Source organism: Phoxinus phoxinus, assembly GCF_949152265.1.
Source record: "Phoxinus phoxinus genome assembly, chromosome: 11".
NCBI lineage: Eukaryota > Metazoa > Chordata > Actinopteri > Cypriniformes > Leuciscidae > Phoxinus > Phoxinus phoxinus.
This window is the reverse complement of record NC_136886.1, coordinates 31,254,145-31,267,135: the sequence shown is the minus strand read 5'-3', so window position 1 is coordinate 31,267,135 and position 12,991 is coordinate 31,254,145.

Sequence of the window (12,991 nt, the reverse complement as noted above, 5' to 3'; positions counted from 1 at the left end):
CTGCAAAGTTACTTTTAGTTAGTAGAATGTCTAAAGTGGACTATTGAAATAAAGTGTTACCATAAAATGAAACGTGTTATAATGTCTTTCTGATGACAAAACAGAAGACTTCGCTTACAGAAGATTTTATTCAGGATTACAGCGAACAGTTTAGATCAAAACAAAAACAGCGTATTCAAAGTGTTTTCTTCAGTATCCAATAATCCAACGCATTAACCTGCCGGAGAACAGCAAATCACAACTATTCAGTTTGCCAGCGTCACTACAGTATAAATACTCAGTACATATCAAATGATCTGTATTAGACAAACCGATAGTGACACATGGTAAAAATTATGTTACTCTTACTTGTGTGTTGCGACATTACTGTCAGATCCAATGTAGTTGGTACTGCATCATCTTTTATTCCCAGACTCTCTTAAAAGCCTGTTTAAAAACAAATCTGTAGTAAAAGGATTCTTACTGATACGAACTGACTGGAACTTTGCTAAAAATCAAGTTCATCCATGCTTTCTTAATGTTTGGATCACAAGGATGGCAATGCAAAGACTGTTTTCTACATTTCCGTATGTCGTATGTACTTGTAATCCTCAGAGGCATCTCTATCATTTTGTTTCTGGAGTAATCCTGTGCTTGTATCTGATCATATTTACTACTACATGAAATGCACAAATCGGTGGGCGGGGCTAAAGAGGCAATGATGTAAAGTAGGTGTTGATCTTCTTTTGCGGAGGCGGTCTTTCGTCGCTCTATGAAGTAATCATGTGACAAAATCCGAAACAAGTCATTTTCTGAGCTTGGTTTCATTAAAAGCTGTTTTTGGACTAACAAGGAAGTTTTGAGTTTTGAAACATACAGGATATTTTAATAGTACAGATTTAGATTGCTCAATTCATGACCCCTGTTAATGCTGATATCATTTATATTTGTCATGTTGTGTGTGAAGGTTAACACTTTAGTTTCTATCTACATTTTTACGGTTTGACGAGTAATTTCACTCTGAAAAACATCAGCCTGAAATCATTCCGATTTGGTCTGTTTCATATCAGGCACACAAAAATGATTGCTGAAAAGATTAATATCAGAATGTCTGCTATATTGAAAGCATCCGCTGTGACAATTATGACAACTAATCGATCATAACCTAAAAAAGCTGTCTTCTCAAAACAATATCCTGACAACAAGGCAGAAGCACACTAATTACAACTGCATGCAGTATTTCATTGCTACTTATTTTTTAATTAATTTCTTAGATTATGTTTTTGTTTTTTTTCTGCAATCAACAATGCTTTTCTTCCCAGAAGACAAGATTAAGCTTTACAAAAACTGTAAACGCTGAGTTTAGAGCTCAATGAGAAACTGGACAGGTTAAATATGTTTTTCCATCTTCCAATTTGTAGAATATGATCTAGTTTTATGAAACTTTGGAGACACAGTGCTCTCTAAATTAACTCAAAGAATTCCATGTACAATCCATGAACACTTATATAACACTGATAGAAAAACATCAACATACCTTTTATTTACGTCGCTCTCATTAAAATGAGCAGCATGGAATAGGAGCCCAAATAGTGTGAAGTCAGTCACGTGCAGTGCAGACAACTTTGTTAATTTTGGTGGAAATTAACAGACGTGTAGAGAAGATCAGAATACTCTTCCAATAGCCGAACCCTTTTCCGAAGAAAAGATTACGAAAGGACAGAAATACGTTGGGTCTCATTCATTATGTGTTCTCATGCACAAATTTGTGCGTGAAATCTGTGAAAGGAAAAGTGTTTATTGTATTTCAACTGGTTTAAGGATGGCACGCTTGGCATTGCACGGCTATCTCGCTGCATGTGCTCTCGAATGCATCTTTCTGCCTGCGATAGACTGTATGATTTCACCAATCCTATAATCGCACTGTAAAACATGGATCTAATAAACTTGGGTACGACATGTAGACTGATCGATGAAGACACCTATTGATGTAGGCTACGATGCAAGTTGGTATAGAAGAATAAAACGTCATCAGCATGCGCTAGTGGTGAACTAATATTAATCGCACTTTGGCAATTGTGTTTTTTATGTGCGCTTAAAACAAAGAGGAGTAAGCGAATATGGACGTGGTCATGGCTAGGGAAAAGAGGACAAATTGGCATGCCAATTTTGTAAATAGACTTTAGCTAAGAGCACTTGCATGGTAGTTTTAAGTTTTAGCACCAGTGTGTGAATTAGGCGAGACAATTTTAGCAAGAAGTTCTCCTGCCGTGCATACCAATACGGAATAAGTCACGCAATTATTAGTAAAATTAAACTCATTGTCACTGTAGCATCTCATTGATGTGTGTGTGTTCCAGAGAGGGAAGAAAGTCATATGTTTGAAACAACAATAAGGGTAGATTAAAGGTAGGGTAGGTAGGATTTATATAAAAACTTTTTACCAAATTTGATTAAACTTTCTATACATATCAATGCATAATTAAAATGTAAGTACTCTGATAAAAAGAGTATAAAAATCGAGTGACTCTAGACCGTTTAATCTTCATTAAACACAGCTCATTATTTCCATTCGGGACAGGATTGGCTTGCGCAACTGTCACTCTCCGTCGCCATGACTACCGCCGCTATTACTGGCTCTGCCCACGTGCGCGCAGTCGCGCACCCGTTTTTAGGTGGGAGTGAATGGAATTAATGAGCTGTGTTTTATGAAGATTAAATACACTAGAGTCACTCGTTTTTTTTTACTCTATTTCAGAGTACTTGCATTTTAATTATGCATTGGTATATAAAGACAGTTTAAACAAATTTGAATAAAAGTTTTTTTAGACAATTCTGACCTGCCCTACCTTTAAATAATTACATAATTTAAATTTTTAATTTTGAGATGAAATTCCCCTTTATAATTGGCCAGAGCTTGCCTGTGTACCATAATGAGATATAGGCCTATACTACATGATACTAAACTGAAAAACTGACACTTTTATCTGACACTTATAGGGACATGACAGGGACATACAGAATTATCATACTTGATTTTTCAAGATACATCCCTCCACTAAATTACACAACGAATCCAATTGCTGAGATGCTGATTTTAGAACTGGCTTGTTCTAGCACAGATTAAGCCCTGATGTCATGTCATAAAATCACCGAACAAAAGGATTAAAAACCCATATGCATTCATTGGATAATTGAAGACTGAAGCACTTATAGACCATCTGTGTATAATCCGAACTTTTATCATTGACATTGTCATTAACTCAACTAGTGAGACTAGACTGGTGTAATCCATACTGTAATGAGACAGGTGACCTCCTGGTATCTGTGCGGTGCCGATAAAGAGCCGTGTTCGGCGTTTCCTCAGACAGCAGGTGTTTTCCGTGGCAGGTATGAGACACTTCTCTTGGCTCTGCCGCAGACATTGTGATGCAGGAAGGCATCAGTCCAAGCATTCTCGTTCCACTATAATCACTTCCAACCCTGCCAAAGAAAATTTGGCACTTACAATAATAGTACCCCTATTTTCTATCCTTTCTCTTTTTTTCCATCAAAATTCAATTATGAAAAGAAAATTATGTGTCATCATAATTGCCGACGTGGAATGAAATAAGCAAATGCAAATTAGCATGTTGATGTGCAATTGTTTGAGTTTTTTTGCGTCATGGAATAATGGTGTAAATGTTGATAAGGACAAGTAGAGGAATAAATCGTCTCTCGGCTTTTGGGAAGAGGGAGAGAATGGAGGTGCTGGTACCTGCACAAAAGGCAAACAGGAAAGAGGGCATGCTGGGGAAACAGGCGCCAGGATGCAAGCGAGTACAAAATGGTGCTTTGAAAATGAGAGAAAATGACTACCAGGCTCTTTAACCTTTTGCAGCACAATAGCCATAATTAAACCCGACTGTTGTCAGAACCAGCTATGCCATTGTATAACCTCACGCAGCCTTTAGTGGTGTGTTTCCAGTGATAATCAAACACAGTAAAATTATCAAAATCAGTTTCCTAGAGCATCTCCTCACCCTCATTAATAACACTGGGAATTGGATTAAAAAACAATTCACTGATTTATTATCAATGTTGGGTGTAACTCATAACAAATGACTGTAATTTAATGCTCTAGAAAAAGTAAAGGGGTTACTCTTATTTTTTCTGTAATCTAACTACAGTTACTTCTGATGTAATTGACCCTTCGCAGGGAGCTTGATTGACAGGTGATCTGACCAATCATACTTCGCCATCACCCATTTTTTCCGACAAAGCAGTCAGGAGAGTTAGTAGATTAACATGGGAGGATTTGAACTTGAAGGAAGGAAGAAATGATCGGTTCACGAGCAGCTTTAACTGAGGCTCTACAGCGATCTGTCACGACACATAAAAAGAGCCACAAAACGGTATTTATTGTTTAAATTTATTTTAAAAATGACCAAATTTGAAAGGTGTGACTTTGTTTAATATGTTTAATATCAAAAGTAACCGAAAAGTAACCTGGTCTGTCCTGTCTGTCAGTGTGTTGTCAGTGTCCTCTCTGCTCCGAGATGTACTTTTCACTGCGTGAGAACAGTGTGGCGTGAGAGCTAGCTTGTCGGACATAGCGACAGTAACTAAGGGGGGCGGGTCTTTGCGAACGGTCAATTGCATTAAATATAGACTATAGACCTATTCTATATAAAACTATTTTATCCAAATTTAACCTCTAATGTTAAAATAATTGTTTTCAATATATAAATATATACATGCTGCAATTTTATATACATATTGTGAACCCAAGATTTTTTAGGTTTTTGAAAGAAGTCTCACAGCTGCATTTATTGGATCATAAATACAGTTAAAACAGTAATATTGTGAAATATTATTGCAATTTAAAATAACTTTTCTATTTTAATATATTTTGAAATGGAACATATTCATGTGATGCAAATCTAAATTACTCAAGTCTTCGGTGTCACATGTGACATGATCATTCAGAAAAAGAAAAAGAACAATTTTGTACTGACTGCTACATAAAAATAAAAGTATTTAAGGAATAGTGTACAGGTAGGCAGCCAAAATAAACCCTAACAATGTTTTCAGGACCCTAACGTGTTTTTCCTGGACAACAATCATTATTCAGGAACATTTCATTGCTGAATACGGTGATCGACCAATCAGAATCAAGTATTGAGAACTGCTTAATAAATAAATGCTCTGCTTCTCAAATAGTTGCAATACGTCTTGTTAGCAACATTTTATAATTAGTAGCTTGATGGTAGTTTACTTATTTTAAATTGTGAGTAGTTTGTAACTTAGAAAGCTAGACCGTTTTCTATATCTTTCCCAACACTGCTGTGTAGTAAGTTTACTTTTCCTTTTCAAATTAGCTAAGTTGCAGAATGTCTGGCACAGAGGAAGATACTGACCCAGTCTGTTGACTAACTGTATATTACACCCTCTTGATCTGTATATTAACTCAGTATTTGAGGGCAGTGATTTGTATCTTTGTGACTGCGCTTGGCAGCACCTCAGCTCAACTGTTCCTTTCTCAGCAGCAGTTCTGTCTTAGAGCTAATGGCTTCTTCTCCTCCAATCCCTCGTCTGAACTGTGACAGCTCACAGAGCCCTGTTTCACCCCTGATAGTCAGCCTGCCAAAAATGTCTGAATCTCGTTAGCAGACACCGACATGTGGCATCGCTGCAAACCTTGCGCGTGAAGCGGAGTCGGAGACGACTTAAATGTTTTCGGCGGGTGCCTTTGGTTCTAAGCGCCTCTGCCAGCCTAGATTTCAGGCATTAGCATTTGTCCTTGTGTCTGGCAAGCAAGAGAACCTCAAAAAACTGGTTTTGACTATATATACACTCCCAGAAGCTCGCTTGTCGGTCTCTGCCCTCCTCATTTGGAGTCTTAAGCTGCCCACCCACCCATTGTAATAGTTATAATATGGTGCCAGGGTCATTCTTTCATGGCATCGGACACATGCATCATGGCACTGGCATTTGTACAAGCTGGCAAGGAAGCATGACGTCTGCAAGGGGTTTGGCGCCTAGAGTGGTGGTGTATCCGTGTCATTGCTTTCACGGCAGCGCCCAGCTGTTGTCTTGGACATGGCTTTCATTTCCGTGGGTGATCTCGGTAGTGACGGGGCTCGGAGCGTTGCTGGCAAGATGAACTGATCTCCAGCAGAGCTCGATCAGCAACTCTTCCTTGTCTATTAGTGGGGGACATGGTGCAGAGGATTATGGGAAGATGCCAGGTTTCTTCAGTTCTGTGGAAGAGGCTGTGGAGAACAGAATGTTCCGGGATATTGAGTGAGATATCAGAGCATATGTAAATTATCGATCATTATCAATGTCGAAAGCAGTTGTGCTGCTTAATATGTTGCGGAAACTAGGACACATTTTTGATACATCAGAATTCTTTGGAAAATAGAAATTTAAAAAGAAAAGCATTTTGAATTAGAAATCTTTACTGTCACTTTTGATTAATTAAATAGACTATACTAAATACTAAAAGTATTATTTAATAAAAAAAATCGTACTCACCCCAAACTTTTATTTAAATAATGCTATTTGTGAAAGTCGTTTTTATTTAACTGCCAGAATATGTTTCTTAAAAGAAACTATATCTTTGTGTATCTGGTAAAATGTATACGTGTTACTCCATTCATAGTTGTTCATCTGGGTCAACATATGTTAGCTACACAACTAAAGATGGATCATATGCTAAATGAAGGAAAACCATCAGGGGACTTTTCCTGCACTCACTGGTCCAGAATCTTCTTGCACCTGGTGTACTCAGGTGACAGCCAGCCAGCTGAGTCCTGGATAGCTTTTTCTATAGCTTTCTCGGTTTCACAGCAAGCGTTCATTGCCTTGTGCACATCTCTGAAATGTGGTTGACACTTGCTATACAGCTAAGCTGCATGATGGACTGACACTACAAGACACCTACAGGACTCTCAAAAGTATGAAGATAAAAAAACAAAGCTGAAATTGGTGTCTTATCTTTGAATAATTGGTTCTAAATTAGGTCAATATTACATTTAGCTGTAACATGATAATGAAATGTCCTATGTGTTTGTTCTTAAGTGCTATTCGGATAGGACTAGGTTTCATGTCTAACAAGTGTATTTTGGGTTTTAATCCTGTCCTTATTTAAAACACTTTTTTTGCATATACAACCACTGTAAAAATTACAGAGCAAGTACATTTTTTTTTTTTAACTCAGAGAAATTGAGAACCTCTGAATGAATCCGCTTTTTTGAATCAGCGGTTGAGTGAATGATACAAATAACTCATTCATAAATACATTCATCATTACGTCATGTGTCAGGTCACTCTTCCGCCGGAACTCGACTTGCATACGGCCATCACCGGAAGCCAGTTATTACAGTTTATAAAGTTATAAATATGCATATTTTTCTTACAAAAACATATAGCTTTAGAAGGCCTTTATTATCCCCCTGGAGACAGATGGATTACTCTTATGATGGATGCATGTGCTTTTTTGGGCTTCAAAATATCAGTTACTATTCACTCCCATTATAAAGCTTTGAAGAACCAGGCTATTTTTTTAATATAACTCTGATTGTGTTTTGTGTCTGATTCTGATGCCATATACACCTAGGATGACTTGAGGGTGAACTAATCCTTTAATGAATTAGCGTTTTTAAAATAATTGATTGAGTGAATGATTCAAATGACTCACTGTTTTGTTCCAGAATAAATCAGTGTTTCTAAATAAATAAGTTGTGTGATTGGTGATTAAGTCCAAATTTGTATGCACTAACTTCCCTCCGTCTTGTTCACTCGAGTGCACATCATTGCTTACGCTGCATGGGTACCCCCTTGTTTAGAAAGCTAACCTCATTCGAATGGTGCTTTAAATAAAGACCTGTTTGAAAAAATGTACTAGTGTTTTGACAAGGAACTGCAGAAAAAGCTCTGCAAAAGCAGCTTATTTAAGCAATTCATCACGTTTTGTGATCCAGCGTGCACATTAATGCCAGGATCTCTGAAGATCAGCTTCCGTGTTGCTCGGTGACTGCTGGAGGAACAACAGAAAGTGACGGCGTACTATGGTGAGACAATTACACATAACATACAGTACCTTACTGAATCATAGGGCACTGAGAGTGACATGAAATTGATTTTCTAACTGCTGCCTGTTCTGCCCACTTCATTCGCTCTGAAATATGATTACCTGACCTGCAAATACTGCTTGTCCTGCACAAACACAACGTGTTGAGAACAGGATGGAGGTGAGAATAGAATATAATATTAAAAAATACAGCAGCTTCAATGTTTTGGGGGAAGCAAACAAAGATGATTTGCACCCTCAGTAAATGAGAACAATAGTAGCTATATTTTATATTTATACTTTATTTTATAGAATGCGTTGGAAATTTAGTTGTTTTTACTTAAATTTGTATTTAACCCACACTTGTTTTACCTTTCATGATATACATTTTAACCCTTGTGCACTGTTCGATTTCTGTGTACACCCTCAAATTGACCCTAATTGGATTCAATACAATTCCTCAAAAATCACACTATGAAAAACAACAAAGATTCAGGTACAAATTGTAAACTTTTAATATCAACATTTGTCAAACAGTATAAACAAAAAAAAATATGAACATGATTTATGAAAATGTTTTTTAACCATTTTTTAAAACAGTTTTGTTTTGACAAAATTTTATTATTATTGATTAACAGTATACTGTTTTTTTTTTTTACGTGTTCATTTTATTTTTATTTTTTTTACATTTTATGCTTAGAACATCATAACTGAACAATTAAATTTAGCTGTATAATGAAAATAATGTTCACTTTTCCTAAGTTGGCTCAACTTTTGTTTTGTAGACGCATTTCATAAAGTCACGAAGTTACTTCTGACATGAGCAGCACACAGCAAGTGTGTGTTTTCTGCATATGAAGTTCTTGCACTTCACACACGGTGCTGGTTTTGCTCTCGCACTTGGATGGGCACACCTCACATCACAAGTGCCCTGCCATACATAAAATAAATGTTTTTATTTTGTGTCTGTACAGTTTCTTTTGAATAGCTGCCTATGAGGGTCAAATTGACACTATTAGTAATAGTACAAACGTATAGTGATTATGTTTGTATATGTCAAAACACATCAGCATGTTGAAACTTTGTATGCATGTTCATGATGATAAATGAGAAAAGTCACAAAATATCAAGAAAAAAAAAAAAACCAAAGGTTTAATTTTATTTCAGGTAGCTTGAAAAAATAAATGATAGCTAATTTTTACAATCTGTGGCTGACAAAATATTTTTCTGTATTGAAATAAGTATGGAAAATCTATTTTTTTAGCTTCATAAGGTAGTAAAAAGCCACAATAAAAAAAATATAACCAATAAATGTTATTATTTTGGGTCAGTACAGTTGCCTTAGAGCGTTAAAATATGTGGGTCAAATTGACCCGCGAACATCACGAACGTAATAGTAATTTTGTTTGTATATGTCAAAACACATCAGCATGTTGAAACTTTGCATGCATGTTCATGATGATAAATGAGAAAAAGTCACAAAATATCAAGAAAAAAAACATAGGTTAACCAGTATTTCCAACAAATAGAAAATCGAAACGGGTCAAATTGACCCGCAACATAACACAATGTTAGTTTTACATTCTGATTGTTTTGGAATAGCGTACATTTTCTAATCATAGAGTATCTGTCAGGCGGTGCTTGACCTGCGGTTCTCATTATCTGTGTCTTACATTTGTATTGAAACTGTGATGCAAACCTGAAAGTAATGACTGCTTTATATGCAATCATAATATGACTTGCTTTTAAAAGACAGTGACAACAATTGAAGGCTTTTTAGCATTTGAAAGGGAATCAATGACACTTTCAGCGACCAAGGGAATTCTGTGATGCTTTCTGTACTAGAGCGGAAAGGATTATTGCACTGCATTCACTTAATGAGATAAATGTAGGCTTGACTTAGTTACACATTAGAGGAGCCCATCCACTAATAAAGTATGAATTAATGCCGTTTGTGTAACAGTAATCAAACCAACAATTAATTTTTACATATAAGTTAATATTTATATCAGGCCTATATATCAGGGTTTATCCATGTTATGGAGCACTCAAATGTGGAAGTAGAAAAAAAATCAGAGTGTAAAATAGACTTTTTGTCGGCTGCAATGCTGTTTCTATTCTCAGCAGTTTAGAACTTTGTACCTGGAGAAGTGCAAATTTACGGCACTTCAAAGTTAGACTTCCAAATCTGAAGCTCATGCATAAATGCACAACTCTAATTTCAGCATTCCATGGAAAGAGTGCCCTCTGTGACCACAGCATTAGATGAACCATAAAAATAAAATCAACTGTTACATATTTTACAAGCTTAATGAACTAAATTGTATAAACCATCACTTCAAATGATTTCAATGATATTTAAGAGGAAGTGACATCATATTAAAGTCACTTGCATGCTCAGGTTGGTAAGATCTATTCTCATTTAACATTGATAATATGTCAAGAAAAGGAAACAGTTGATCATCTGTTGTTATTCTGTTGAACAGGAAAGGAATAATCTCTAAAGAGAACCATACAGATCACAGAATTTACAATCAGCAACATAATAAATGCAAAACAAGGATCTGGAAAAAATATAAATTAATTAATAATAGTGGACTTTGGAATAGAATATGGGTCTCATCCTGAATACCTGAAATCCCTTCACACTCCAGTACAGCAGGTGGCGGTATGCTCCTAAAAGCTGGTGTGCAGCACACCAATAAACCCACAGAAGAAACATTGATAATTTGTTATTTTTGCTAACGCTATTTCATGCTAAAGTTGTATTAATCATACTGTAGCAAGTCTATAAGTCACATAAAACAATGTATGATTGTTCATAAAAAAATAAACTGATAACAACGAGAGAAGCAATGTTGTTTTAAAAAAAAGTCTGTTTAATACTTTTATTTAGCTATAGGAAACACATAAATGATCAAAAGTGATAGGAAATACAATTATAATGTTACAACGTTTCTATTTCAAATAAATGCTGTTCTTTTGAACTTTACATTCATAAAATCCTGAAAACAGATTTTCAGATCAGTTTCCGCAAAAAATATTAAGCAGCACAGCGGTTTTCAACATTGATAATAGGAAAAATGTCTTGAGAATCATCAACATATCAGAATGATTTCTGAAGGATCATGTGACACTGAAGAGTGGAGTAATGGAGTTAATAATAATTCACAATAATAGTGATTTTACTGTATTTTGATGAAATGTATGCCATTTTGTGAAATGTCAAAAAATCTTATGTGCACCAAACTTTTGAACAAATAGCCCATATGTTCTGAAATAGCAGTATTCAATAAACATTCAAAATTCCTACATTGTATGATAAATGTCATGAATTATTTTTTTAGGAAACGTTTGCAGAGACAGCTGTGTAAAATGTAGGCCTGCTGTAGTAAATGATCCTCTCTGTTTATTATCACACACCTGCAAACTTGCCAAGAGATGCTTGTATTGACAATAAAACACCTGCAAAGCTTCCAGTAGCGTTATCATTAGGCAGATCAGTCATATGTCATTTATGATAAAGATGCAGCCACAGAAACCTGGAAGCTGACGTGCTAGCCGAGCAACACTGATACTGTACATTACGAATTGGAATGCTAACGGATAGATGTCTCTGTGTGAATCATTCATGTTAAGCCATCAGTCCTTCAAACTGGATCGCAGAAGCATTCATCCCAGTGTGTATGCATTCTTCACATTTAAAAAAAAAAAAAATCTCGATGTGTGTTCTCTGTTGACAGCATGAGAGAACATTTTATCTGTAGCATGTAAAACTTCACGTGATGACACGGTCAGCTGTATTCTGCGATAAGAGACTCGCGAGTGCCAAATCCAGCAGCCTCAGCAACACAAGCGTGCGTTTGCTGCTGAGCTGGCTTTTATCACCTCGGAGAGATAATCTTTTACTTCATTAATTTTTCTCAAGCTGTCTTTGTAGGCATGAATGGGGTCTTCCACGTGCGGCAACCGCCTTACAGTAATCGATGTATAACCTATAGCCAGCAGCAGCCTTAGGTTTCCATGCAAACCGCATGTTAAACAATTCACTGAAGAGCAAACACATTTAAGCCCTTGTGTTATTGTCAGGGGGTTTCAGAGATGCGTCTCCGAAGTGCTGATTTTTAAATTAGCGGGAGGAAGCGGAGATAGCAATACACGCTCGATGCAGACAGGGTTATTTTGGTTAGCAACAGGGGTTTGTGAACCTGCCCTCCACATTTGTCAGGCGTAATAGCTTTGTCGGTTATTCTACAGAGTCTGGCTGTGAGAAGCAGTGGAGGAGGTATTACTGTTTAGCTCACTTTATCATTGAAATGCAACAGGGCTGACTTTAATGCGGGCCCCCTACTGGACGCTCACAGGAGGCCAGCGCTGCATACATCAGCACATGACACGAGACGGAGGCGGAAAACAAAGTAAGCAATTACAGGACTATATTACAGTGTGAATGCATTTGCTTATAGGAAGACAGGTTGGAAAAATGCTCAATGACTTTTAAAATCAGTAAGACGGCAGTGAATTGAAGCCTGGGAAATGTGCCTGTACTGTTTCAGGCCCCAGTGGGTAATGTTTAAACATTGTGCTTTATGTGGATAGACTTGGTGCTTTATTCCTGTGGTTTAGAGCGAGAGAAAGTTTTACAGCGCCGTTCAGTCATGAGCCACCAAGTACTTTGTGACTTTGAGTCAAATGAATGTAACGTTAGCTTAAAGTCACCATGAAATGGCATTTGCAAACCATTTTAATTCTTATTAAGACATATTTCTGAGTGAAACAGCATATTCAGAGCGGGGGGAAAAATGGTGGAAGAGAAAAAAGATGATTTTTGCAGCCAGAAGGTGGTTACAACATCTAGCAACTAACTGGGCAATGCTAACTAAACAAGGTATGTTTACATGCACTGATATCCATCTTTCTGAATTAAGCTAATCCGATTTCAGATTCAGAATTCTG